Below are 27,690 nucleotides of genomic sequence, written 5' to 3' on the forward strand. Positions count from 1 at the left end.
TATATAGTTTCTTTTGGAATAAGGCATTAGTCATCATTACCAGGTCTCTTGGAGAGGACTTTACGCCGTCGTTCCTCTGGTTGTTTGCTTACAAGCATCCTTTTTAGCAATTGTCTTTTGATATGGGGGTGGCGGGAAAGACGATTTTATAAGCGACGTCACTTTTATAAATGTCAACTAAATAACAAGGATAATAATTGTACAGTTGCACGACTGAGATCTCTCCTTTTTTATATCTTCATTCTCTTCTTTCTCTTTCCTCTCCTTTCCTCAGTTTTTTCTATGTAGGCGTATCCTGCCACAAGCCTTTATTTTTAGGGTATACGCAATCTTCTATAAATCTAACATGTACATATTTATATTCTTCATGACAAACTGATTTTGTATGAATTTATGTGTACGAAAAATGTAGAAATTTGTGAAATGGAAGGAGATAAATGTTTATTTGAATTGAATTCTTTAAAAAAAAAAACTTCTTGGGTAATTGGGCCGCCCCTTATACACCCCTGTATAGTACATTCGCTGTTCACTCTACAGTGCGTCCCAAAAAAACTATACACTTTTGAAATGGCTGCCAAATAAAAAAATATAGCACTTTCGAGAAAAACTCTTACATAATTATGGAAGCCAATTTAGTCAACTTTCAAATGACACCAAAAAGTTGGAAAACTATTTTTGCTTGAGCGAGCACTGCCCACTGAAACAAAGGGTATGAAAATTAGGATGGGCTGGAATTAGCCTTCCAATTTATGTCAGTTTTTGAGAGGCAAATCCTTTGGAACTTGCGAATTTTAGGGCGTTGTGATAAATTCATGATCAACCATGACCAGTTTTGGTTGTTTAAGCAAATTTCATAAATTATTAAATTGAACTTTAATGCATGAGTGAACACACAAATTACAATTTTTGGGCAGCATTTCAACTTTATCATGTGGATCTCAGCAATGTGTTCATGGGAGTCGGGAGAATTGGGGTGAGATAGGGCTTAAGTGGAGAAGTAGGTTGATGGAATAAGGGTCAACAGAACATTCTGCCCCCGCCCCCTCCCTACATATATTTCCCGCCCTCCCCTCCTGTTGAGAGACTGATGGCTATTGTCATGTACGCGGGAAGTCCAGAGCAGAATGTTGATTTAATGATAAATTCTGAATTGGGGCATCAACTTTTTCCTATCAATCATTTAATCAACAATTTATCAGTAAATCAACTCAACTCATTCAATGTGCAATGTGATTAATCAAACATTCAGTCTTTGTCAGTAAATTATTTCATTAATCATCATAATCAGTAAATTTCTTGGTAATCATTCTCGAAAAAATAAAACTGACCACCAGCCACCGGTCACTTGGCAGTTAAGTTTTGAATAGGCTACAATCCAGGAAGTGAGACCGTGAGAGAGAGAGAGAGAGGGGGGGGCTGGGAAATGGAGGTGGAGGGGTGCATATGATATTTAATTTGTAAAAGGACAAAAAGAAGAGGAATGCCCTTTTAACCAAGTCTTAGCTTATCTCGCCCTCTTGCTTGTAACAGGTACCATCACATTACTCTGACTCTCACGAACACACTTCTGAGGTCCACAAGATGAATATGCTACACTAAAATTACAATTCCTGTTCACTCATGCATCAAATTTCGATTTAGTAACTCATGAAATTGGCCGTATAAACCAAAACTTATCTCACTCATTAATTTAGCTTAACACCCTTAGCTTTGCAAGTTACAAAGGACTAACCACTCAAAAAAACTGTAAGGCTAATTCCTGCCCAGCCTAGCTGAGCTCAGTCTCTCAGGAGGAGAGAAGGGGGGGGGGGGTAGAGATGGAGGGAGGGGCTGCTAATTAATGTTCTGTTGACCTTTATCCCATCAACGTATAATTCACCTACTCAAGTCCTATCTTACCCCCTCTTTTCCTGATTCTCATGAACACATTGCTGAGATCCACATAATAAAGTCAAAATGCTGCTCTAACAATTGCAATTCATGATCACTCATGCATTAAATTTTTATTTAATAACGCATGAAATTTTCACAAACAACAAACTAATCACAACTGATCATTAACTCACCAAATAAACCTCAACTTTGCAAGTTTGCAAGTACCAAACAAAAAAAACCTGAAAGAAATTGGAAGGCTAATCCGGCCCACCCTTATTTTCATACCCTTTGTTTCAGTGGACAGTGCTCGCTCAAGCATGAATAGTTTTCCAACTTTTTGGTGTCATTTGAAAGTTGACTTTATTGGCTTTCCATATATATAAGTCTTTTCCCCCAAAATGATACATTAATTTAATTGGCAGGCATTTCAAAAGTGTATAGTTTTTTTGGGACGCACTGTACTGCATGCAAAGGGAAACACAGGAAGGGATGATGGATTCGTCCCACCTACAAGCATCTAAAGAGCTTTAATTCCAAAAGGGGCTAAATCCACTTTTGACCAAAATTGATATTTTTAATATAAATACATGCATCTTAGACGCGGGAATCAAATGCACCACATCGCATTTGAATTTTTCTTTTTGGGGGAAGGTTGGTAAAAATTGATTGCAAATTTGAGTTTTATTCCAAAAGGAGCTGAATTCAAAGCAGTTTTATTCCAAGAGGAGCTTAATCCACTATGTGGTTATCTAAAATTGGTTACTTTTGCTACTTTACATAAGTAATGCATTCATTTTTAGGCTGATGTTGCGGATACAAGTTCACACCATCAGCGCAAATTTTGATGAAAATAAACATAATTTTACTATTTTATGACTATTTTTGGATTTAGCTCCTCTTGGAATAAAACTGCTTTGAATTCAGCTCCTTTTGGAATAAAACTCAAATTTGAAATCAATTTTTACCAACCTTCCCCCAAAAAGAAAAATTCAAATGCGATGTGGTGCATTTGATTACCGCGATATCAAAAAGTCACTGTTCTTAGAAAAGATGATTTTTTTTTCTTTTTGTAATTTTAAATGGACAAACGTCAGAAAAGATGTGAAATGTACTCTGTTAGCAATATTTATGTGTTTCGTGTTCAATTTCCAATATTAAGCATGCTTAAATTTTGTTCCGAAAGGAACTAAATCTATGAAAACTAAAATTCAAAAACTTACTTAAAAATGATAATAAATGCTAGATTTTTAAAAACATTTAATTAACTATCATATATATCAAAACTAAAACAGCAGTGGATAAAGGAAAGGGGTGAATAAAAAACCTTGATTTACAGAAAAATGCCCAAAGTGGATTTAGCTCCTTTTGGAATTTCATTTCATCACTACAACCGATCTGCAGAAAATGTACGATCTCCAAAGTTATTCCCATATTAATGACTCATAAATATTTATTGTAAGTTAATCTTTATCGTAAAGTGGAACGTTTATTACCCCCTTGTTTGAAGCCCCGATGTGTGTATATGAGCTCCTTAGGCTACTTGATCACTGTTTTCAACTTGGCAATTTTCATCCATCTATCATCTAGTTTGTAGACGAATATTTGAAAGACTTTGGAAAATGTGCAGTTAAAATATAGCCAGTGGCGTATTGATTCAAAACATTTCTATGAATATGTGGATGAGCGAACGAGCGAGCAAAATTTGGTTTTGCCCCTTTTTAAAATACAAAAGTCTTATTTTGGGATACAGTTTGAAGCGCGAGCTCAATTTTTCTGATATGTTATGTCTATTGACATGAAAGTAAAACACTCTGAGCAGTTTTTGTGATCATGAATAAGATTAACTTTTTTAGAAAATAATTGCAAGCGCTAGCTGAAATTTTAATATACTGATCTGAAAATGAACCCGTTAATTATGGTTTGCAGTGACTGCATGACATATCTTACCGATCAAAATAATGCGAGGTCGAAGCGCGAGCAGATTTTTTTATTATTATTTACTTGAAATTCTAAGCACTTTTGTAAGCATGAACATAATGCTTAGGTATCTAACTAAACAATCGATGCAAGGTGAAGTAAATTTTTTTTTATTTCCCGACCAGAAAACTGGAAGTTATAAGCCATTTTTGTAACCATGAATAGGATTTGTATCTAATTTAACAATTACTGCGAACGCAAAGAGCGAGTTGGTTTGTTTTTAATTTTTCTATTCGAAAACTTTGCGTATATCTTTCCCAGTTAATCATGCGAGCGCGAAGAGCGAGCCGATTTTTTTGGGGATATTCTGATCTGAAAAGATGACACTTTAAGCACTAATTAAATAAACAACGCAGTGTGTAATCCAATGAACAATTAATTCGAGTGCGAAGCGCGAGCAGACTTTTTTATATACATAATTGAAAGAAACATATTAAGCACTGATTCTTCTCCGTATTCATATTCTTTTTTCTCCTCTTTATTTTCTTCATTTTTGTCCCTTTTCTTCTTTTTTTCTGCGTCGCCAATGGGGGGGGGGGGGGGGGGGGGGGATATCACTGTCGCTTCTTCCCCCTGGATCCGCCTATGCATACCAATATTCAGTTCCAATACTTCGTACTTTCTGACCGAATACCATGGAAACTCATTTACAGTAAAAAAAAAAAAAGAGTAACAGATGTTTAACTAGTAATTCTCACATTCATTATTGATTGATTGATAACGAATTTATTTCATTCCAAAATTTCAACAAGGTTACAAAGTAAAGCCAAATATAATATAACGTTATGAAATTAAATAGAAACCTTCTGAAAAGCAAAGCTTGTTATTGAAGGTTACTGAAATCATAGAAACATTAGGAACATTAAAAACCTAAGTTATTTGATAATCATCAAATATTTTGGCTTTAAATTAAGCTTTAAATTTGTAGTTAAAATCAGTAATAATATCCATGAATCAAAGAATGCATGAGGAGAGGCAAAGAGGAAAAATGGAAGAAGAAAGAGGTATGAGAGAGCTAAGAAAAGGAAATTACTGAGAGGAATAGATACAAAACATGAGATAAGAAATTAAAATGTAAATAATTATGACAAACACTTCCTAGCTGAAAAATTCTCCTCTGAACAAATGTAAACGTAAAGAAACAAAAGTTGTTAACAAAAACAATGAATGCACTGAAATAATTTGATGATTTTTCACTTCAGAATGCTGGCAGGTATATATATATATATATAAGTCCATTTCAGAAAATGTTGATCAATAGAGAAGAATCAGACAAGCATAATGCTGAAAATTTCATCAAAATCGGATGTAGAGTAAGAAAGTTATGACACTTACTTTTCAAACGTACAATTTAGTCACTTGCAAATGAGAGAACAGATGATGTCCCTCACTCACTATTTCTTTTGTTTTTTATTGTTTGAATTATACAATATTCCATAAGGACCAACTTGACTGAATAGTCGGGTAGATATGATCAAAATTAATAAATGACCGTCAAGTTGGGTATGACTGCGATTTTTTGCTGGAAGTTGTAGTATGGGGTGTCTTCTTCAAGAATCCGACGGGTGCCACCTGGGCACCCATGGGCATTTTTTTAAATTAACGTCATATAGGCCACGCCCACTTTTTCACATACATGTACCTCTTAAATATGAATTTCATATTTTAAGGAATAAACATGTCATATTTGGTATCAAAATAAAGCAAATGTAAATCTATGGATAACTGGGCATTTTAGTCACACATATAGGTCAGTTTAAGGTAATTTAAGGTCATAAAAGGTCAAATTGCTTGTAAATGTAAGAAATACATATATTGTAGAACATATCACGTTTTAAATACAGACAAGTTAGATATATTGTGAATCTATTGGCAAAGGTTAAGCTGAGGGTGTGCATATCAAGAATCCGACCGGTGCTACTTTGGCATCTTGAGGAATTTTGTTTTTGTGACGTCATAAACCACATCGACTTTCTTACATTCCTCTTAAATATTTAGCGGAATAAACATATCATGTTTGATATTGAATTAACTCAAATTCAAAATAAAATCCACTTATATATATTATATGAATCACTAGGCATTTCAAACTCTTCCAGGACAATCAAAGGTCATTTTAAGGTTATAAAAGGTCAAACTGGGCCACAAATGTAATTAATGCCGCATGTAATGTGGAATATCTCATGTTTGGTTGGGGGTGTATGTAATTATTAAGGATGTGACGAGTTCTGCCTCATCACCCTTTTATATTTCTGACGTCACGAACCAAACCCACTTTTCACATATATATATATATGGCCTATAAGAAATTATGACAGAAAGTGACACTTTACGTGGTTGGTAACTAATTTAAGCTTGTGGCAAGTAAAATGAAATTATAAAAGTTATAAGAGATTAAATACATGACAAGCTCACCTAAAGTGCAGTAATGTTAATGTAGGTCAAAAAATATCAGGCAATGTAACAAGACTTTGACCAAAACATGTAACATAAGCTTGGTATCATATCACCCATTTTCATACATAAAATAAAACTGCACAGTGTTTTTTTTTAGTTTATAATCATGCACAGTAAATAATGTATGACACAATTTCCGGTCTGAGATCAATTATGTTGGAGCCACCTAAATCACATTTTGTAGACAAGTATCCAATGAGACAAATTTGACATTTTACATCATCCTAACTCCACTACATTTTGTGCTCTCATTCATCTTCCAGACTGATTTCCCCCTCTTCAGTCTCAACTTCAGATTTCCTTGTATTTAGAATGACACAATGTTACTTACCATACATACGATACACGATAAGTGGCAAATGCTCACTCTGGTATTGGTGTGATGTTTTACCTGATTGCTAAGAAAGCATGAATGCTTGTAAGCAAGCAACCAGATGACCGACGTCTTAAGGTCCTCTCCGAAGGACCTGGTACTGAAGATTAATGCCTTACCAAAGGGCACTATATAGCGCACCAAGTGGGAATCGAACCCGGGTCACCGGAATACCAATCCCCCGCTCTACCGACTGAGCTATCGCGCCTCCAGAGCATGGTGGCCTCGATTTGAATCCACATGGAACAAGCTCTGATAATTATTCCTTGGGAGTAACTAATCTGCTATGAACAGGTACAGGAGTGTTCTCGTAATACTTCCCATCCCATCTGATCAGTTGCTCTCCAGATCAAGCTCCAGAGGAAGAGCACCTTTGACAATCTGATCATGCTCTTTTGCTGACTTGTCAGTTGGGGGTATATAGGCTCATGATCTTTGAATCATCTGACTTCTTGCTAAATACTATGAAGTAGTACCAAGTACATTTATTATATTAGTTAAGAAAGATGAAAAGTTTAAAAATTACCCCTTTAATTGATCCAGTCCTCTTCTTCACCATCGGACTCTATATATTAAGATCTTATTCGAGTAGCAAGTTTATTATAGTGGAAAACTTTCCCTTGCCAAATTGACACGACATGGTATCACAGCCTGAAAGGGAATTATCTGTTCAAAGCTAGCATTTTTCTCCAAACTTCAATGCAAAACCATTAATGTCAATTACTTTTCCATCAGTATGCAAAAGACTTGTAAACCCAAACTGAGAACAATGGTAGAACAGAAATGTTAGTGTCGTCAGAGAAAAATTATACATGCATCTAGACTACTGCCATTACATCTTCAGAAGATAGATGATAGTATATGGAACAGGATATTGGGTCTACCCGTACCTGTTCATGACACAGTTGCTGTTCCCAAGGAATTAAAAGAACCTCCTTGTCGATACAAGCCACAGCGTCACCCTGTTCTATAACTTTTAAGGATTAATGCAGTTGCTGGTCGGCCGTCGAAACACATATTCCATAATTCATACTGCAAGTGTGAATCAAAGTAACACAGATCTGGCAGAGGCATGTAGTTGAGATTGTTGGTGAAGGGGAATCTTATGAGCATCCGGTCGAAGAAGTATGGTACATAGGGTAGTTGTGAGAGGAATATAACAGGACATGGTGTGAAATGTTAATTGGTGTAGGTTATTTGGGATCCCATTAAATTATTTGATACAAAATGAGAAATTAAACGTTTTGTATAAAGTCCTGTGAAATTCAACCTTTCATGCGTGTAAATGACCCAAAGGACACCTCTACATGTGCTTCATTTTTTGGTAACCTTTATGTACATTCCATTTTCCATATATGCTTTAATCTGATACCAAACATGCTATGTTTATTTTGTACACTAGATAAGTCATCATTACGAGGTTGACCTATGTGAAAAGAATGGTGTGGTTTATGACGTCAGAAAATGACGTTGCCCAAGGTTGCCAAAGTAGCCCAGTTTCGTCAGATTCTTAATCTGCACGTCCTCAACATAACTTTCAGCCAAAATAGACCTACATATATAATGCCCAACTTGTTTGTATTCCAAACACGATATATTCCACATCATTTGCTGCATTACTTACATTTTGTGACCCAATTTGACATTTTATGTTCTGAAATGACCCTTAAATGCCATGGACACGTTTTAAATGCGTAGCGATTCATACTATGTGGATTTTATTTTGCATTTTATTTAATGTGATTTCAAACATGATATGTTTATTCCGCTAAATAGAAAAGTCATATTTAAGAGGAATGTAACTGAAAGTTGGTGTGGTTTATGACGTCAGAAAAATAAAATTCCTCAAGATGCCAAGGTAGCATTCATTGGATTCTTAATATTCACTTAACCTTCGCAAAAAAATGCATATAATACCTAACTTGTTTGCATTTAAAGTATGGCATGTTCCGCATTATATGTCTTTATTTTTTATTTTTGTAAGGCAATTTGACCTTTTATGACCTTAAACGACCTATAACTGACCTATGCGTGACTAAAATGCCCAGTAATCCATATTTTTGCATTTGATTTTTCATTAGTTTTAATTTGATACCAAAAATGACATGTTAATTCCGTAAAATATGAAAATCATAATAGGTATGTAAAAAAATGGGCGTGGCCTATGACGTCAATAACAAAAAATGCCCAAGGGTGCCCAGGTGGCACCCGTCGGATTCTTGGAGTAGACACCCTATACTACAACTTCCATGAAGAAAACAATCGCAGTCATACCCAACTTGACGGTTATGTTGGGGTTCTACTTGACTATGAATGATAGAAGGTAAATTGGTCATAAATGCATTGTACATCAACGGGGCGCCATTACTATAGGCATATTATAAGATATACTGAAATATTATGTCAAATCGAGAGTCAAAAATTCATTTTGCATAACAATTCAAATATTATTAAATAGGCATATGGCAGTGGATGTAGCCTAAATGTCTAAACTCATTGAATGTCTGTCTTTTGAGGTCACAAATACGAAATTACGAATATTGAAATAATAAAAGTGCGATCTTATGCATGTTTTCTTTGTCCCCGGATCATATTGTATTAACATGGCTTGTTGTCATCTTCCTAGTCTTCAACCGTGATAGCACTGCATGAATGGACTTTGGCAAGCACAATCTCATTAGCTAATTGGATTTCAACAAAGAACGAATTACCAACCCCCCAAAGCATTCCTATAACGAGAAAGGAAAAAGCGGAGAAGAAAATTGCAGTGCGTGTGTTTTACCCGCGCGGACAATGGTTTCTAAAATCCGTACACGCACCGTAACCATGAATAATTTTGTTCGTGCTGTGCGCTCTGCTGGGCGCCAAAAGCTGTGCACTTTCGATCGTTCTAAAACGTCTACATCTACGGCGGATAACATCCCGTTTACACACCGCATAATATTCGATAGTCATTGAGCGTCAACGCGGAGATTTACTCTTTCGTTTTAAAACATGCTCGTTTTCAACAGGTTGTATTATAATGTGGAATTCAACGCGTACCTCTCTCTTTCGCCGTGTTTTGACAAGGAATTTGAGGTAGCTTTGCACACTGTAAGGCCAACGGTGATTGAAATCCATACTGACAGAGTGTCAAGTGTATGGCGGGCTACTAATGCTTCACTTGAGGATTTAAACCTTTGTCTTAACCTCAATGGTTATTGGAATGATATATACCAATGATGGATATAATAACACCCGGTGACGAATCAGCAGAACAGTGTCCTTGAGCTTGCACCATAATGTCGTAAAAGTGTAAGTATTCGACATTATTAGTGCGAAATAGATAGGCCAATTTATGTATTTTTTTTTATTAAAAATGAATATATTTTATGTTTATACTGTTGAGTTTGTGATGACGAAGTTGTGTTTGTGACTGCATGAGGCCAATTGTCAGTTTTCCTTCTTTATATATACTACACTCTGAAAATGAAGTGCTAATGTAGCACTTAATTTCCTTGTATAGTGACTGCACTTTGAGTGCTGATTTAGACATTCAAAATAATTTGAACTAGAAAATCAGAACTTAAAGTGCAGTCACTATACAAGGACATTAAAGTGCTAAATTAGCACTTCATTTTTAGAGTGTAAATTGAATGTTTGTATTTAGCACTTTCACAAGCGAATATAATGACTCTTTTTCATTTCATGAAAGATAGCCACCACCTTGCAATAGCAAAAGTTGTCTGAAAATAATTTAGTGAACTGCGATCTCCTCATTTTTTCACACCAAAAAATACAAGCCTTAATTCTTCCAGAATTAAAGACACACCAATTGATAGCGATGTCAATCTATACAATTTGATGTGCACATCATCACAAAAAGGGGTGGTGATTCTTGTAAAATTAAGATATTGATAGTAATTGTAAACATTAAATGTTGAGCATTAAATTTTGATTGACAGAGTGTGAGAGAGATCCCTGAATTCGTGATCATTTTAATTGGGTCAATCAAATTATAATCCTCTTTTTTATGTACTTTCCTTTAAAACCCTCTGGCCCAATATTCAGATAGTTTAAAGATAATAAAATCTAAGTGACATTGATAATATCTATTGGACGCCACTGTCAATCTGAGGTGAAATATGATGCACTGGGAAAATACGAGTATTGTATTAAATGCTGGTAGAATACAATCGACGCCCTTTACCATTCCATTCCCACCCATGTCTAAAGAATGGAATATCATAATTCAATTGGATTCAATTTAAATTTGTTATGAATTGGGCGCGAGGGACTGCATGATGCAATGGAATATAGGCATACAATGTATGTCGATTTCAGCTGTTTCTCCGATATTACTTTGACGATTTCTGTAAAAATAGATATTTATGACTAATAATGAAATAATTATAACAAATTTAGTCTCCAATAGCGAATATTCTGTCAAGAAAACCCTCTAAAATACGCATCCTCTTAAAACCACACGAAACTCCTATGGTAATGAATACATTTCGATATTTAATTACGTTTATTACATTCATTAGAAAGATAGAATTAATTATCGTTGGGTACGTCTTTTACATGTTTATATCTAGTGCCATGAATGTTCTTGTTATAATTATAGATCATTGGCCATTACTGTAAACAGCGGGGGAGGGGGTGGGGGTGTTATTTTCTATATGTAAAGGGCACTTGTTTGCTGTCTTCCATATCTCGCTATAATGGTTTCGAGGTGACATAACATTTGCTCCTGCGACAATTATTGCTCTGGGCTTGATTTCGTCAAAGATGTAGGGTTATAGGCTCAGGGTTGCGATATGGTTTTACGTTATAGGTTTAGGCTTAGGTTTGGGATAGGGTGTAGAGTTGAAAACAGGATTGAATTTAGTCGATTCGTGTGTGAAATTCATAGCAGAGCAATAGTCGCTGGAGCAAGTGCCATACGACCGGTTTTGAACATTAAAATATTAATGGACCCCACTCCCCTCCTTATTCAAAATGTGTGCTTGCTCCCATTTTTTGGTGAGCGAAAAAATTGATGTGCCATGCATGTTCCACCACTTAGGAAGTACCCTAGCGGCTGCCGACATCAATTATGATATAAAGAATAACTTCTTTCGACATTTAAACCAGAATTCTTAGGGAGGTAGTCCATTATCCATACACTTTTAAACGGTTTGTCGGTGATTAACCAATCCTTAAACAACATTAACTGTCCAAACTGTGTGTAGAATTTCCCAAAATTCCAAACAGTTGGTAAGGTTAATATACTCTGCAAAAACACCAGTGTTAATTTAACACCAACCAGGTACATGTATCTACTGTATATAAAAAACACCAGATAAGTGTTGAAACAACACCAGTTTAGATTCAAATCGATATTGTTTTGACACTAATTGGTGTTGATTAAATGCCGATCTGGTGTTAACCTTACGCCAAACTGGTGTTGTTTCTTCACCTCTCTTGTTTTTCCGATATAAATATCAGAATTCAATTCAATTCAATCATGGTTTATTTCGTATAAAAACAATACATGTTACACAGCCAAAAGGCTGAAATTCGCAGGTTTACAATAAACGCCGGTGTTAATTTACACACTGCAAAAACTCCGGTGTTGATTTAACACCAGCCCGGAATCTATTATGTCCACACCAGAGAAGTGTTAAACAACATCGGTTTTGGTATTAGCCTAACACCAGGTAGGTGTTTATACAACACCAATTAGTATTAAAACAGCATAGGTTGATTCCAAACTGGTGTTGTTTCAATACATCTCTGGTGTGGACATATATAGATTCCGGGCTGGTGTTAAATCAACACCGGAGTTTTTGCAGTGCACCGGCGTTTTTGCAGTGTATGAACAGCAATTTCTCTACACAAATTAGTCGATGTTGACCATGTGTGGACATCCCTGTATGCTGGAAAGAACACAGTATCACACAGTGTGGTCACAGTGTGTTCACAGTGTGGACTCTGTGAAAATATTATTCACACTGTAAAAATGCTCAAATTCAACAGTGTGAAGAGATATTTTCACACCGTGGACACCTCGACAGTGTGACTGTTCACAGCGTGTTCACATGGTTGACTATGTGAATACGTGATTCACACTGTTGAAATGCTCAAATTTAACAGTGCATGTGAAGGTGATTTCACATCGTGTTCCACATTGTAAGCACACCGTGACACACACAAACTGGGACACTGTGTTATTTCGAGTAGGGATAATTTGCGCAGTTTTGCTTAGTTTCTATGAGGTGCACAACGAAATTCACCCAAAAGATTGTATAACAGAATTGTTCAAATAGATATTCCGCTTTTGATTTATTTAATTTACCTTGAAGAGCAGTGAGATATCGAAGAAATCGGAAAACATCACAATCGCAAAGAACACCGCCAATTAGCATGCTTGTGAGACAATATTATTACGCAATCCTTTCTTATGCTCTCACCGCGATACTTGCATTTGGGCTTGCATATTATTATTGAATGAGAAATTAGAAGCCCCAAAATTCCACGAGCTTGGAAAATATGAAAAGGAAGGGAAAAGCGTGGAATATAATATTATTTGTAGAATACCATGTCTAAATCTATTACAAAATTATATTGTTTTTGCTCGTTATACCACTTACTTAAATATATCATCTGAACATACGTTCACTCTAAAAAGATTGAGTAATTTTTTTACCCATTATTGATTTATAAGGGAACATGCATGTTTGTTGGGTAAGACTCTATCCCATAATGCAAAATTCACGTTTTATGGGTAAATTTCGACGAAACACGTCGTAAAATGTGCACAATATTTGGTTTCATTTTGCCCAACAAACATGCATGTTCCTTGTTTACTCAATATTGGGTACAAAGGAAAAATAACAAAGAAAAATTGCAAAAAACGTGCCATTATTTTTTTTTCACAATCATCTTTTCGGAAAAGATAAACGAAATCAAAATATAAATTATCAAAAGATTCATGTTCCGCAACTTATCATTTCATTAAAGGCGCGGGGGGGGGGATAAAAAACATCCTCAAATATCTTCAAATTTTTTTTTACACAGGCTGATAACGATTGGTATGAAATATATATTGGAAAAGAAAATTATGATTTCTTCTTTTCTGAAGATCTTTGTCGCGTCATTTTTCATTTTCTCCTGATGCTCAAGGCGCTTTGTGAAAACGAAAAAACAATGTAATTAAAACAATGATAAACGATCTTTCTTTGTGTGGAGTCTTCAAGCATATGAAGTGGCACTTGGGTACTGTATTGTGAAAAAATTCTTAATGGACTGCGTTTTTAATTTCCGTTGAAAGCAAGTTGAGTCTTGAGATACGAACTGCATTAATGTACCTATAACAAAGCCGGATATTAATGGGGTGTCATGGGCAGAAGTATATGTAAGTTATGCAAGGTAAATTTGATAGAAAACTTACACAACAAAAAAGACCCATAGACCAATCAAAACACCCATAGACAAATCACGATAGCTCTTTTGGTATTTTAATTTACAGTTGGTAAAATTTAGACCAACTGTTGAAAACAATTTTGCATATGTCTCGTAGGTCAGAATATTCAATCAACTGTTTCGTATGTTCAAAACAATATTAACGTAACTTTTTTTTATTTTTTACCTTTATTGCGGTGAATGCTTTCGAGTAAGTAGCGGGCGCGTCGTGGTCTAGTGGTTCTGACTCTCGCCTTTCAAACAGAGGGTCGTGGGTTCGCATCCTAACCATGGCGTGTTTTCCTTCAGCAAGAAATTTATCCGCACTGTGCTGCACTCGACCCAGGTGAGGTGAATGGGTACCCGGCAGGATTAATTCCTTGCATGCACTGAGCGCCGGTGATGGTAGCTCGAGCTAAAGCCGGGGTAATAATAGCAGCGCTTTGTATCCTTGGGCAAAAGGCGCTTTATAAATACAGCTATTATTATTATTATTATTAAATATCTTAAAGTTATTTACGTATATATACAAAAAACAGAGTCAGACTACCTTGACTTAATATTTCATTCAAAATGTTATCAAAAATAGGTACGCCATCAAATCTTTCTCCACAAATACATCAGCTCGGAAATCTGCTAAGCAATCAAGCTCCTTAATTTGTACCCTTCTTTCGACTCAAACAAGCTCAGTTTGTTTGGTTCTGGATGAACAAGCTATTACATATTCCAGGTCACAAAAAAATGTTTGTTTAGAATTCAGCATTTGATTTGAGGGTAAAACAGTTATAAAATGGGTATATCACTATAGGTCACAGTCCCCTACACATGCCTATACCACAGATACACATTTTTGTTGATTTGATAATAATTTGGTCGGGTAACGCACAATTCGGCAACAATAATATTTAATCATATAAAAAAAAATACAAATTTACATGAACTGACTCGACGACTGAACTATATATAGTCCACTATGATCTGGTTATGATTCTGGTCATCTTATACCCATCCTCGAGGAGACGAAAGATATATATGCTAACGTAAAGTGAGATGCAATGGATCGGAAAATTAGGAAACTGACCGGAGTTTGGCCAGCCAACCAAGCTCATGAATTTATCGCGAAGCTGCAAAGAGATGGGAGAATTACATGGCAGGCCTATACGGTACAGTTCTACCGGGCATGGTGGCTCAATGGTAGAGCGTCCGCCTAGGTGTCAGTTTTTTTTAAACCCCCCTGTAGGCGTCCGCCTAACTGTAGTGGCTACCCTGGGTAAATAAAACGTTATTGTTATTAGTACATTCACTCTACATAGTAAAAAGATTGATTGGTGTACATTGGTGTAGAGGAATACAATATTCATTTTTACTCCGGTGTTAATTTTGTTGGTGTGAGTTCACCACCTGTAGATTCTATTACAGCACATTTAGTTGTTTCTTTTAAACTCGTTGGTGTTGTGTTCAATTTCTAGGGTGTAATCCTAACACTTCGGCGTGGCCCTCTTGGGATACTAACTGGTGTCAGATTTTTTTACACCCAGTTGTACTGTGTACTGACAGAACGTGAACCATATTTAAGCATTCTTCGAGTCACAGGGACTTAAATAATAGGCCCATATCTCTATGGGATAATATCTTTGTTTATTCGGCAATTTCATAGTTATAAAAATACACAAGAAATCCAATACAAAACAGTAAAAAAAAATATCAAAGACGTGGAACACAATTATCGTAACAACTTCCAGAGCGCTAAATCTCGCAGCCTGCTGAAAAGAGAGCAACTATAAATTTACTTAATTATAATCAATGAAAATTTAATTTTGTGATGGATTTTGACATAATATTCAGAAAATGACATCATAATTTACCCTCCCCCTTTCCTTTTCTTCCTTTTTCCCCCTATTTTTATTTTTGGAACTTTTTTATCTTTCGGGATCACGTGACCCCACACAAATCCACTTCACACAGTATACACCACTGATGTATGCTATAATTTATACACATGCAACTTGTCACCGTTTTCGGGCCGGGTATCCCTATCATCAGCTCATCTTTAAATCAAATTAGCTTAGATCTTTTGGGAGAAGGAGGAAACGCATATTCGATGTCTCCAAACAGAATGGATGTCCGAACAATAATTGTACCGGTAGTCAAACAACATGACGTGAGGTATCATGATGCATCGCTCACCGTGTTGAACGTGAGGTAAAATAAACCTGGGGCCCGTTTCATGAATCTTGTTACAATCCACAAATCCGCAATATCAGTTAAAGGCTACTGAAATCCTTCTGTCTGATTGGCTGATGTTGAATTTGTCCTAGAAATTGTGCATTTGCTACTATAACGAGAATTCATGAAACGAGACCCAGATTGAGAGAGGGGGGTATATGAAGACAGGCTCCGATACATAAATGGAGGACATTTTGTTTTCCCTTTGAGTATCCTGAGCAATGAAACTTTGATGAAGACCTTCGCCTGGCTCGCGGCGCCCTGCGGGATGAGCGCAGGTGAGAGCTGCTAACACATCTATCATTTATGAAGACGCCATTGGGAGTGTGTGCAGCGCCGGTGCCTTGGGACCGGACGCGTGTATATCTTCGACATCAAATAACATGAAAACGAGTTGGTGGGACCGAGGAAAACAACTTGTACACACCTCTAACATCCCCTGACATGAGTGATCGTGAGCTTTTCTGTTTACGGAGAAGCAATGGCGTGGTGTAACAGATAGGTCTTTTACTAACCCTACAAGGGTAATGAATGGTTGGAGTTACTTCTGATGGAAATTACCAGAAATGGAAGAAACAAGGCGCTGTCAGCGCGAAGTAAATATGCCAATGGACACTTTAGTAACCCGGTTTAGTAATAAGATAATGGTTGTTACTTTTTCTCCAGAATATGAAATTACTAATTTGCTTCACTAAGCGCTGTGCCACAGCGCAAGCTTCATCAGAGGACGTTTAGCGTTTAACTTTATAGTAGATGACAGAGAACCGGGGCTCAAATTCCGTATTCTTCACAGCCACTTACTATCTTAATTTTACATTCATTAAAATCATTTAATTTATTGATCGCCATGTCTTCAGATAACACTTGTCAATGACAAAATAGCGTTTCAAAGATGCGAGGAAAGATAATTTCACCCCGTATCCCAACTTAATCAGGTTTTATCTGTTTTATTATTTGCATTTTAATTTATGTTTCTACCATCGCATAGAATTCAGCCTCACTTTCTAAAGTGCATATTTCCAATGTCAAGTGATGTCCGAAAAACGAACGATTTTCAAACTTTACCTTTCTTCAAATACTAATAGAAAATCTACGGTTGACCTAATAAATTTTGATACAATATGTTTGCCAATTTTTATTACATGTACTTCGATTCATATAAGTAATTTGAGCATTCAAAGTTTTTAGTACACAGTATCAAGTCAGATATGATTATTTACATAATTATGTAAATAACCGGGTACTAACATTTCTTTAAAGTAATTCAAGTATTTAATTTTATTTATTTATTTTTCACCACGGTTAAAAGCACATTCAGCATAGCTGTTTTTCAAAGGGCCGTGATACAATATACAATATTCAACACACAAAAAATGATCATAATTAAAAAATAAAGTAATCCATACAAAATTAACAATATTACACGAAGACAAACAACTAAAGTGTATGACTAAACACTACATAGTGCAAGCAGCAAGTGGGATATCAAAATTCATTAATCTTGCAATTAAGTTTACAATTAAAAATTTAAAGCAGCATTATTCCTTATATCCACTCCTTGTGTACCCCCGCCATTCTTAAGTGAAATCAAAATAATTCTTAATTATTATGTCTCATAAAAGCTTGAATCAAAGCACATCCATAAGTTATTAATGGTAGCCTCATGCCGAGAGAGGGGATTCGTATTTGTTTTTTGAAGCTGACAGTGGAGCTTTTTCTTTTCAAGTCATTTGTATGATCATTCCAGGCAATTGCACCTCTATAATACTCCAATCGCCTTTTCCTATAATTTGTTTTTACTCTGGGAATGCAAATACTATAATCCGATTTACGGGTTCGATAGTAAGATATTTGATAATTAAATCGTCTACTTATCATGCTTACATACTCTGGAACAGCTCCGTACAATATTTGCTGTATCAGCATTATCTTTCTCGTGCTAAGTCTTTCTGTGACTGTGTCAATTTGTATATAGTTAAAGATAGAGGGCTTCTGCATGTTAGATACCTTAGGGAAGCCATCAATACTTATGTGAGAGCTCGCTTTTGTAGCAAAGTTAGTTCTATATATCCTTTACCTGTATAACTCCAAACTCCATCACAGTAGTCTAAATGGCATTTTATAATAGTTTTATACAATATTGGAGCATTATTTTGGAATATATAAGGTCTATTTTTTTTCAAAAGATGCATACATTTAGCAATCATGGGTTTCATATGACTGATATGAGCTCCCCAATCTAGAAATTCGTCTATAACAACTCCAAGGTTTTTTTTTTCTTCTGGTAACTCCTATTAGCAATTGACCATTCAAAGATACAGTTATATCATTATCAACTTTATGAATACGATTTCGAGTACCAACAAGAACAAATTCACATCTAGCTATATTCAACTTTATTTTGTTACATGCAACCACATTGATACTGCTTGGAGATCACTGTCTTTCTAATTCTGATTTGATAACAGTAACGCTTTTGGAATTTAAATAAATGCATGTATCATCAGTATAAAAAGATTACTTGGATTTTTAAAATACATTGCCAGTGTCATTTTATTTAAGTAAATATTAAATATGATTATTCTATAAGTAAATAACGCAATTATTAAGTCTGATTTACATTATTTTATATTACTAATTTAAGTATTCAGTAAGTACTTCAGTATTATTTAAAAAATGATATACATTGTTAGATAATCATAAGTAAGAAACGTAATTATGATATAGATTATTTCATTAGTCTTCAAGTATCTCAGACTTTGATTGAAGCACAAGAGTGATTATTTTAAGTGATTTCAATGCTTAAGTAATATAAGCTCCTCATTACATTTATATCTTGAAAGTGTCTGCGCGATTTTTTTCCTGGGTTTTTTTCATCTATAGAACTATGTTAAATTCCACATGATTCAAAGAGCAGTGCTTTTTTTTAAAAAGGCCCTTGTAATGATAGCCTGTATGCATGCAATCGAATGTAAAGAGTATACTGCTCAGTTGGTTCACTTATAATCGAATCGTGAGTAAAATACTAATGATGCCAGATTCGCGTATCGATTTCTAAATCGATTTAAATGGCAGCCAATATCAAGATCATTTAGTCAGAGAAGCATGAATCTTACATGCTCAGCTGAAAACAAGAATTAGTTCAAACTGCGACATGAACTAGCTTTTTTGTGTGCACCAGCAATCATCAATTTCGTCACAACAAAATATCAACAGCAACAAAACAATTTAAATATCAAGAGATTGAATAATATTAATAGTAATTACTTCAGTATTTAAGAATGATATACATTAGTACATATAAGTAAATATCGTGAGTATGATACACATTATTTCATAAAGTCTTCAAGTATCTAAGACTTTGATTAAAGCATAAGAGTGATATAATTTCATATGATAAATGATTTCAATGCTTAAGGAATATTAAGCTCCTAATTACATTCAAATCTTGAAAGTGTCTCGACGATTTTTTTTCCTGGGTGTTTTTCATCTATATATTAAGCTCAACATGGGTCAAAAGTTCAGTACTTTTTTTAAATAAGACCTTTGTAATGACAGCCTGTATGCCTGTAATCGAATGTAAAGAGTACTGCTCCGTTGGTTCATTTATAACCGAATCGTGAGTAAAATACTAATGATGCCAGATTCGTGTATCGATTTCTAAATCGATTAAAATGGCAGCCAATATCAAGATCATTTAGTCAGACAAGCATGAATCTTATATGCTCAGCTGAAAACAAGAATTAGTTCAAACTGCTACATGAACTAGCTTTTTTTGTGCACCAGCTACACAGAGACGGGTGAGTGGGGGATTCTAATTATTAGATAGCAATTATCAATTTCGTCACAACAAAATATCAACAGCAATAAAACAGATTAAATACCAAGAGATTAAATAATATTAATAGTAAGTACTTCAGTATTTAAGAATGATATACATTTGTGCATAATTTAGTAAATAACGTAAGTATGATGTGCATTATTTCATAAAGTCTTCAAGTATCTAAGACTTTGATCAAAACATAAGAGTGTATAATTTCATATTATAAATGATTTCAATGCTCAAGGAATATAAGATCCTCATTACATTCATATCTTTCAAGTGTCTGTACGATTTTTTCCTGGGTGTTTTTCATCTATAGAACGATGTTAAATTCAACATGATTAAAAAAGCAGTGCTTTATTTTTAATAAGACCTTTGTAATGATAACCTGTATGCATGGAATCGAATGTAAAGAGTATACTGCTCAGTTGGTTCACTTATAATCGAATCGTGAGTAAAATACTAATGATGCCAGATTCGCGTATCGATTTCTAAATCGATTTAAATGGCAGCCAATATCAAGATCATTTAGTCAGAGAAGCATTAATCTTACATGCTCAGCTGAAAACAAAAAATTAGTTCAAACTGCTACATGAACTAGCTTTTTTTGTGCACCAGCTGCACAGAGAATGTTGAGTGGGAGATTCTCATTATTAGATAGCAATCATCAATTTCGTCACAACAAAATATCAACAGCAACAAAACAATTTAAATATCAAGAGATTTAATAATATTAATAGTAATTACTTCAGTATTTAAGAATGATATACATTAGTACATATAAGTAAATATCGTGAGTATGATACACATTATTTCATAACGTCTTCAAGTATCTAAGACTTTGATTAAAGTATAAGAGTGATATAATTTCATATGATAAATGATTTCAATGCTTAAGGAATATCAAGCTCCTAATTACATTCAAATCTTGAAAGTGTCTCGACGATTTTTTTTCCTGGGTGTTTTTCATCTATATATTAAGCTCAACATGGGTCAAAAGTTCAGTACTTTTTTTAAATAAGACCTTTGTAATGACAGCCTGTATGCCTGTAATCGAATGTAAAGAGTACTGCTCCGTTGGTTCATTTATAACCGAATCGTGAGTAAAATGCTAATGATGCCAGATTCGTGTATCGATTTCTAAATCGATTAAAATGGCAGCCAATATCAAGATCATTTAGTCAGACAAGCATGAATCTTATATGCTCAGCTGAAAACAAGAATTAGTTCAAACTGCTACATGAACTAGCTTTTTTGTGCACCAGCTGCACAGAGACGGGTGAGTGGGAGATTCTAATTATTAGATAGCAATTATCAATTTCGTCACAACAAAATATCAACAGCAATAAAACAGATTAAATATCAAGAGATTAAATAATATTAATAGTAAGTATTTTAGTAATTAAGAATGATATACATTAGTGCATAAATAAGTAAATAACCTAAATATGATGTGCATTATTTCATAAAGTCTTCAAGTATCTAAGACTTTGATTAAAGCATAAGAGTGATATAATTTCATATTATAAATGATTTCAATGCTCATGGAATATAAGATCCTCATTACATTTATTTGTTACTTGGATGGAGTTAGATACTATTCTAGACGTTGAAATCTTGCTATTGATGTGAAAATCTCAGTTATTTTGTGATCGTCTTCTTATGTCTACCTTTCTAAGGAATATAAGCTCCTCATTACATTCATATCTTTCAAGTGTCTGTACGATTTTTTTCCTGGGTGTTTTTCATCTATAGAACGATGTTAAATTCAACATGATTCAAAAGCAGTACTTTTTTATTAAATAAGACCTTTGTAATGATAGCCTATATGCCTGTAATCGAATGTAAAGAGTACTGCTCCGTTGGTTCACTTATAATCGAATCGTGAGTAAAATGCTAATGATTCCAGATTCGTGTATCGATTTCTAAATCGATTAGAATGGCAGCCAATATCAAGATTATTTAGTCAGACAAGCATGAATCTTACATGCTCAGCTGAAAACAAGAATTAGTTCAAACTGCTACATGAACTAGCTTTTTTGTGCACCAGCTGCACAGAGAAGGTTGAGTGGGAGATTCTAATTATTAGATAGCAATCATCAATTTCGTCGCAACAAAATATCAACAGCAACAAAACAGACGAAATATCATCAGGTTCAATAAGACTAATGCAAAGACGCCGGAAAAATATTTTGCTATTGGCTTTCGTGTTCCCCTCCGTTTTCATATTATGTGGATGTGAGTGTCCGTATGTGAGTGAGAGTGTGGGTGCCGGAGAGGGTGCTCGGACGTGTGTGTGAGTGGGGTGCGTGCGTGAGTGTGTTGCGCTCACGTAATACCCTTTAGTAAGAATAAATGAAATAAAAAATATAGGAAATTTATTTTGAGTGTAGTTTTTTTTTAAGAGAAGGAATTAAGGAGAACCCCAAAGGATTGGTATGGATAGGTGCAAGTCTATATACACTACAACAGATGCCTTATATATCTTTATAAACAAGAAGTTACAAAAGGGCGTACCTCGATTGACACGTACCTAGAGTGAATGAATTAATCATGACCCTTTTCCGGCAGCTCCTTCGTCCAGGGAGAAGGCGTTTCGAGGGTGAAACTCGTGCAAATTACGAAGAAATGTCAGTTTTGATGCAAAAACGTAGAATCAGTGATCAGGTATCGTATCCCTTTAGATTAGCCGTTATTCATTCCGTTTTGTAGTTGTCATGGTTGCAATATCTTGTTTTTATCTTCTATCTGGCGACATTACGCGGTACGCCTGGCAATTTCGAATTCATCACAATCACCATATTATCGCCAATATCATCATCATCACCATTATCATCACCATCATCATCATCACCCAACGCTTGCCAATGCTACAAACCGGCCCAAAATGCAATAATTCATGCGACAACTCAATCAAAGCTGTCGATGGGACAAATACCGTCTACAACTCTACATACATTTGCCCCCCCCCCATCCCGCCAAACCAAAGTAAAATGGGGGATAGAGTCTTAGGCCCGTATTCTGAAGTCGGGTTTAAATTAAACTCTGGTTTAAAGTTGTGGTTTAACTATAGAGAGCCAATTGGAGCACAAATCCCTACACATGACATCCTATTTATTAACTTATTTGACATAAACATTGTTCATCATTGTGTATTGAAGTATTCTAAATTACTTTTCTTCATTATGAAAGCAACATGAAACAAAATAGTAAACACGAGAGATATACAATACAAACATAATTTTTGAATTCTTGACTCCCCATAATTTGAGCACAGATCGAGTTAGACCGTGGTCTAAGTCAAACCCGACTTCAGAATACCAGCCTTACTATTTTAAGAAATAAAAAAAATGTATTCACTCTCATTCTGCTAGTAGATGTTTATTCTTGCAAAGGACATTTATGAATGCAGATAATGGCAATGTGAACGAATTTACCTTGATATCACTTATTTGAAACAAAATGACCAAGCGCAGGGACTCTCCATGAAAATGAACGAGATGTTATTAGCATCTGTCATGTACTTGGTGCTGTCGAAATCCTTTAAACTTTCACTAATTATTAATAGGCGAATGATTTTCTTTGATATTATTATTCTTATTATTATCATATTAAGTAAGTGTTTGGTACCGCAAATCGTAAAATAGCCTGAAAAACGGACATACTGAAGCTTTTCGACATGCACTCATCGGAGTAAAATCGCATGAATGACAATAGCCGATTTCACAATTGCTCGTGCGATTGTTTGCGACCATTTGGTCACAATGTAAGTTGCACAGAATCGCAATGGTTGTAAGCAGTCGCACACCAATGGTCTTACAACGCTAGAGCAAAACAATATATATAATAGAACCGAAACTAGACAATGGACGCTAAATGGTGAGCCATGATTGGCTGTCAAGGTATGTCGAAAAGCTTCAGTATGTCCGTTTTTAAGGCTATTTTATTATCATATTATTATAATCATTATCATTTTTATTATCATTATAATTATTATTATTCGCGAATTAGGCCTATTATCAGGCGAATGCCTTTCTTTATACAATCTCTATAATGCTCTCTCATTCTCATTTTTCATTTTATCAAATGGCCGCCATCTCCAAGCAAATTTAGAGTGAAAGCGCAAATTTTCTCTTGCTTTGAATTCCAAATCAAGAGGAATAGGTGTAACTTTGTAACCGTTCTAGGCCGTAATATTTCTGTATGAATATACATTTCTTTGTGAATTATACACCGGAAGGGTGTTTCATAAAGCTGTTCGTAAGTTAAGAGCAACTTTAAGAACGACTGGTGAACCTTTCTTACGCGCTCAATAATTACCAATGAGCATTTAACGGTGAATATTATTTACCACCGCAAGATATAGGACCACCAGTCGTTCATAAAGTCACCTTTAATTTACGAACAGCTTTATAAAACGCCCCCACCCCTGCTTCAATTCACTGCCAAGGATAGGGGTGCAGTACCCGATACGCCACCTCCATCTTCAGTATTTATCTCGCTATTCGTTGTGTTGCCGCTAAATGTGCAACACACAAAGGTGATGATACTTGATCTCACCAACTGAATCCCTTGTTTTCGTTCACGCCAATTTTCTCGGCTACACACGTAACCGGGCGGCAATCCTCTATGCGGCGTGCAACCTGTTACGTTCCCATGACAACCAATTAATGACTTCCATAGTGCAAATTAACCCGATATACATGCATGTGCACTGGTATCATTCCTTAACACTGCTGAACATGCTGGGTGCTGTCAAAATTTCGTGTATAAGCAGACGATCATGAAATGTGAAACATGACTGTGCCATCTCAACAGATGCATAATTACAAAATTCATCGTTTATCGCGCGCGCATGACGACTTCGTTCTGCTAGAAATCACGCGTCTACAATTTTTCTATAGCATGCCTTTCACTAATAATAGGCAGCGTAACATAAGCACTGATAGTCTAGAAACCGGTGCTATACTAATGCTTATATTACTAAGGCTATATTATTTTCCTTTGAAATAATCATCTAATGCTGCTACGCTCACAATAATACTTCAGGCTGGTAACGGTTTTTTCCTCGGGTAATAACCTCGATCTTCATTTGACCTTGCCGAGGGAATGGAAATGAGAGAGGCAGAGAGAACAAAAGATCGAGAGAGTAACAATGTGTGTGTTTATGGTGGTTTGAAAGAATGAGAGAGAGAGAGAGAAATTGGGGCGTGGGACTTGAAGAATGATATCACCGTGTAATTTTTACAATCTACAATACTAATTGAAATGAATCTGTATAAAAAAATACCAAGAATAGATTAAAAAAAAAAAAAAATCTGAATGCTCTCTGTAACGCCATCTTCCATTTGAGAAGTCTCAAGGCCGCGCTGCGTTGGTGGAGAGCCAGGGGGCAATTGCCCCTGTGCCATCAATTTTCAAAACCTGTGTTATTCATTTCACGTTCTCACCACACAAAAAAATCTACAAATAAAAAGGAATGCACTCGATGCCCCTTATTAATTTCTTATTGAACCACCAATGAAAATAAATCCTCCGTTGTAGGCTCAGTCGCTTTTCTCCCCCGCTAACATTATATTTCAAAGCATTCCGCCCCAAGGGAAAATAATAATGTGTACGCCCATTCCATGAGCTTTCATCATGTACGTTAATGTTTTTCTCCATTAGAGAATCGTGTATATAACGTTTGCTGGCCGGCCGATATGGTCATCGTTGGTGTATTTGTTTAGGTAAGAAAGCATCTTTATTCACGCATCATCGTCACTGTGACAACAAGGACAAAGGGCATTATGATTTGGAATTCAGAAAGCATCTACGATACAAAATTGAAAAAGACGAAGTTGGCGAGTTGAAGCAGAATAAATTACGTGAAATTGATTGCAGGTTTCACGTCGCATCTTATTTCATGATTCTCTTCCTGAAATCAGAAACGGATCTAGGTAGTAAGTAGGGATGATTAATTGGTCTCACTTTTCAGTGTTGTAGCCGGTGTATTGATTTGAAAAATAAGATATAAAGTGACTTCCTGAGCTCCTTCATTTATAGATACTGCATCCGCCCTTGTCACAAAAAGATAGGAGACTTGCATAAGCAAGTAATAATGTTTACTAGCCAGTCTCTATCACACAGGAGCCTCCCATTTTCTCAAATACGTTCCTCGAAAGTAAAAATCTGGACATGCCATGCTCAAACCGATGTCCCTGAACGTTCTTGATAATCAGTCACTCGAGGGTTTGGTTATTATGTTTTATAATCATGATATAATTGCATCTGGGTCCGGTAACACAAAACTTAGCAATCGCTGTAGAACATTTTTCTACGATTGATTGCATTGACTACAGTGTGCAATTAATCCTAGAAACCAATTGTATACGATCCACCGCTAACCTTATTTTGTCACGGGACCCATGTCTGTTTTTTTTTCTCCTTGAATAAACGATTGGACATCCTTTTCTTAGATCGATGTCCCTAAATGTTCTTGATAATAATTCACTCGAGGATTTGGTCATTATGTTTCACAATCATGATAATTTCATCTGGTTTAGTTTTCCTATCGTATAGAATGAAAACAATTATATGTCGTAAGTATATTCCATAAAACTGAGTAGTATAAATAGACTGTACAAACTACAATATGTTATCGTTTGCACGATGGATTATTTATTTTACGAAGTATTTTTTTGGTTTGACTTGTAGCTCGAGCTTGCCCAGTTGAAGTCATTGATCCCGAACTTCTCAAAGCATTTAGCAATTTTTCGGGGACAGAATTTTTCGAAATAATTTTATGTTAGGAAAATCATCCAGTAAGTGATCATACATTGTCAAACTAATCATTGTAAAAAATATGTTTTTTAAAAGTAAAATTTAGTATTTTGATCGTGCTCATTTATTTTCCAAAAGGTCATCGCTTTTCGTGTATTAAATATGTAAAACATTCGGTCGACTCTTAACTAATCTGAGTTCGATTTCTCAGAGGTCTTCCTAATTCGATTCGAATAATTCGTGGAGTTCTAAATGATCAATGTTCCATCGATCTTCAGTTGGGTTAGGTGATTAGTCGAATTTTGAAACGGTCCAACCATCAATTCCTTTAGGGCATCTGCGAGTTATCGAATTCAAAGAGGAAAACTTTTTCGTCATTATCTTAAGGATGAGTGGATTTTAGAAGTACTGTATCGAAATTTGGCATACTATCATTGGTTTATACTACTTTCATTTTTGTCGTAAAATGATGGAAATTCACCATTGAACGGAAAGAGAGAGGGGGGAGATCGAGAATGAAAGAGAGGTTTGAATTTACTTTGTTGGAGCTAAATGCATTACTTCGTAAAGATCTACTTAATGTAATTCAGACTACATTTTAAGGGATTTAAAAAAATTGTCGAGTTATGATGAAAGTTTATATAGCCATACAAAACAGAGAAAAGAAAATATAGAGCGAATGAATAAATAAAGTGGTAACATACTGATTATAATATCACTCCTGCTTTTTTGAACACTTTAAAAAGAACAAACTAAAAATAGGATCAACAAC

At 35.3% G+C, this 27,690-nt stretch overlaps 1 protein-coding gene across 1 annotated transcript in view; it reads left to right on the forward strand.

Annotated features, from left to right (window-relative positions):
* The first annotated feature begins 9,407 nt into the window (after positions 1-9,407).
* The window catches only part of LOC129275676 (uncharacterized), a 45,404-nt gene continuing 27,121 nt past the window's right edge, over positions 9,408-27,690 (forward strand). Inside the window, exon 1 of the mRNA XM_054912176.2 lies at positions 9,408-9,976. The gene's annotated coding sequence lies outside the window, so the exon portion shown is untranslated. The remainder of the gene's footprint in view (positions 9,977-27,690) is intronic.

Source organism: Lytechinus pictus, chromosome 14, assembly GCF_037042905.1.
Source record: "Lytechinus pictus isolate F3 Inbred chromosome 14, Lp3.0, whole genome shotgun sequence".
Lineage (NCBI taxonomy): Eukaryota > Metazoa > Echinodermata > Echinoidea > Temnopleuroida > Toxopneustidae > Lytechinus > Lytechinus pictus.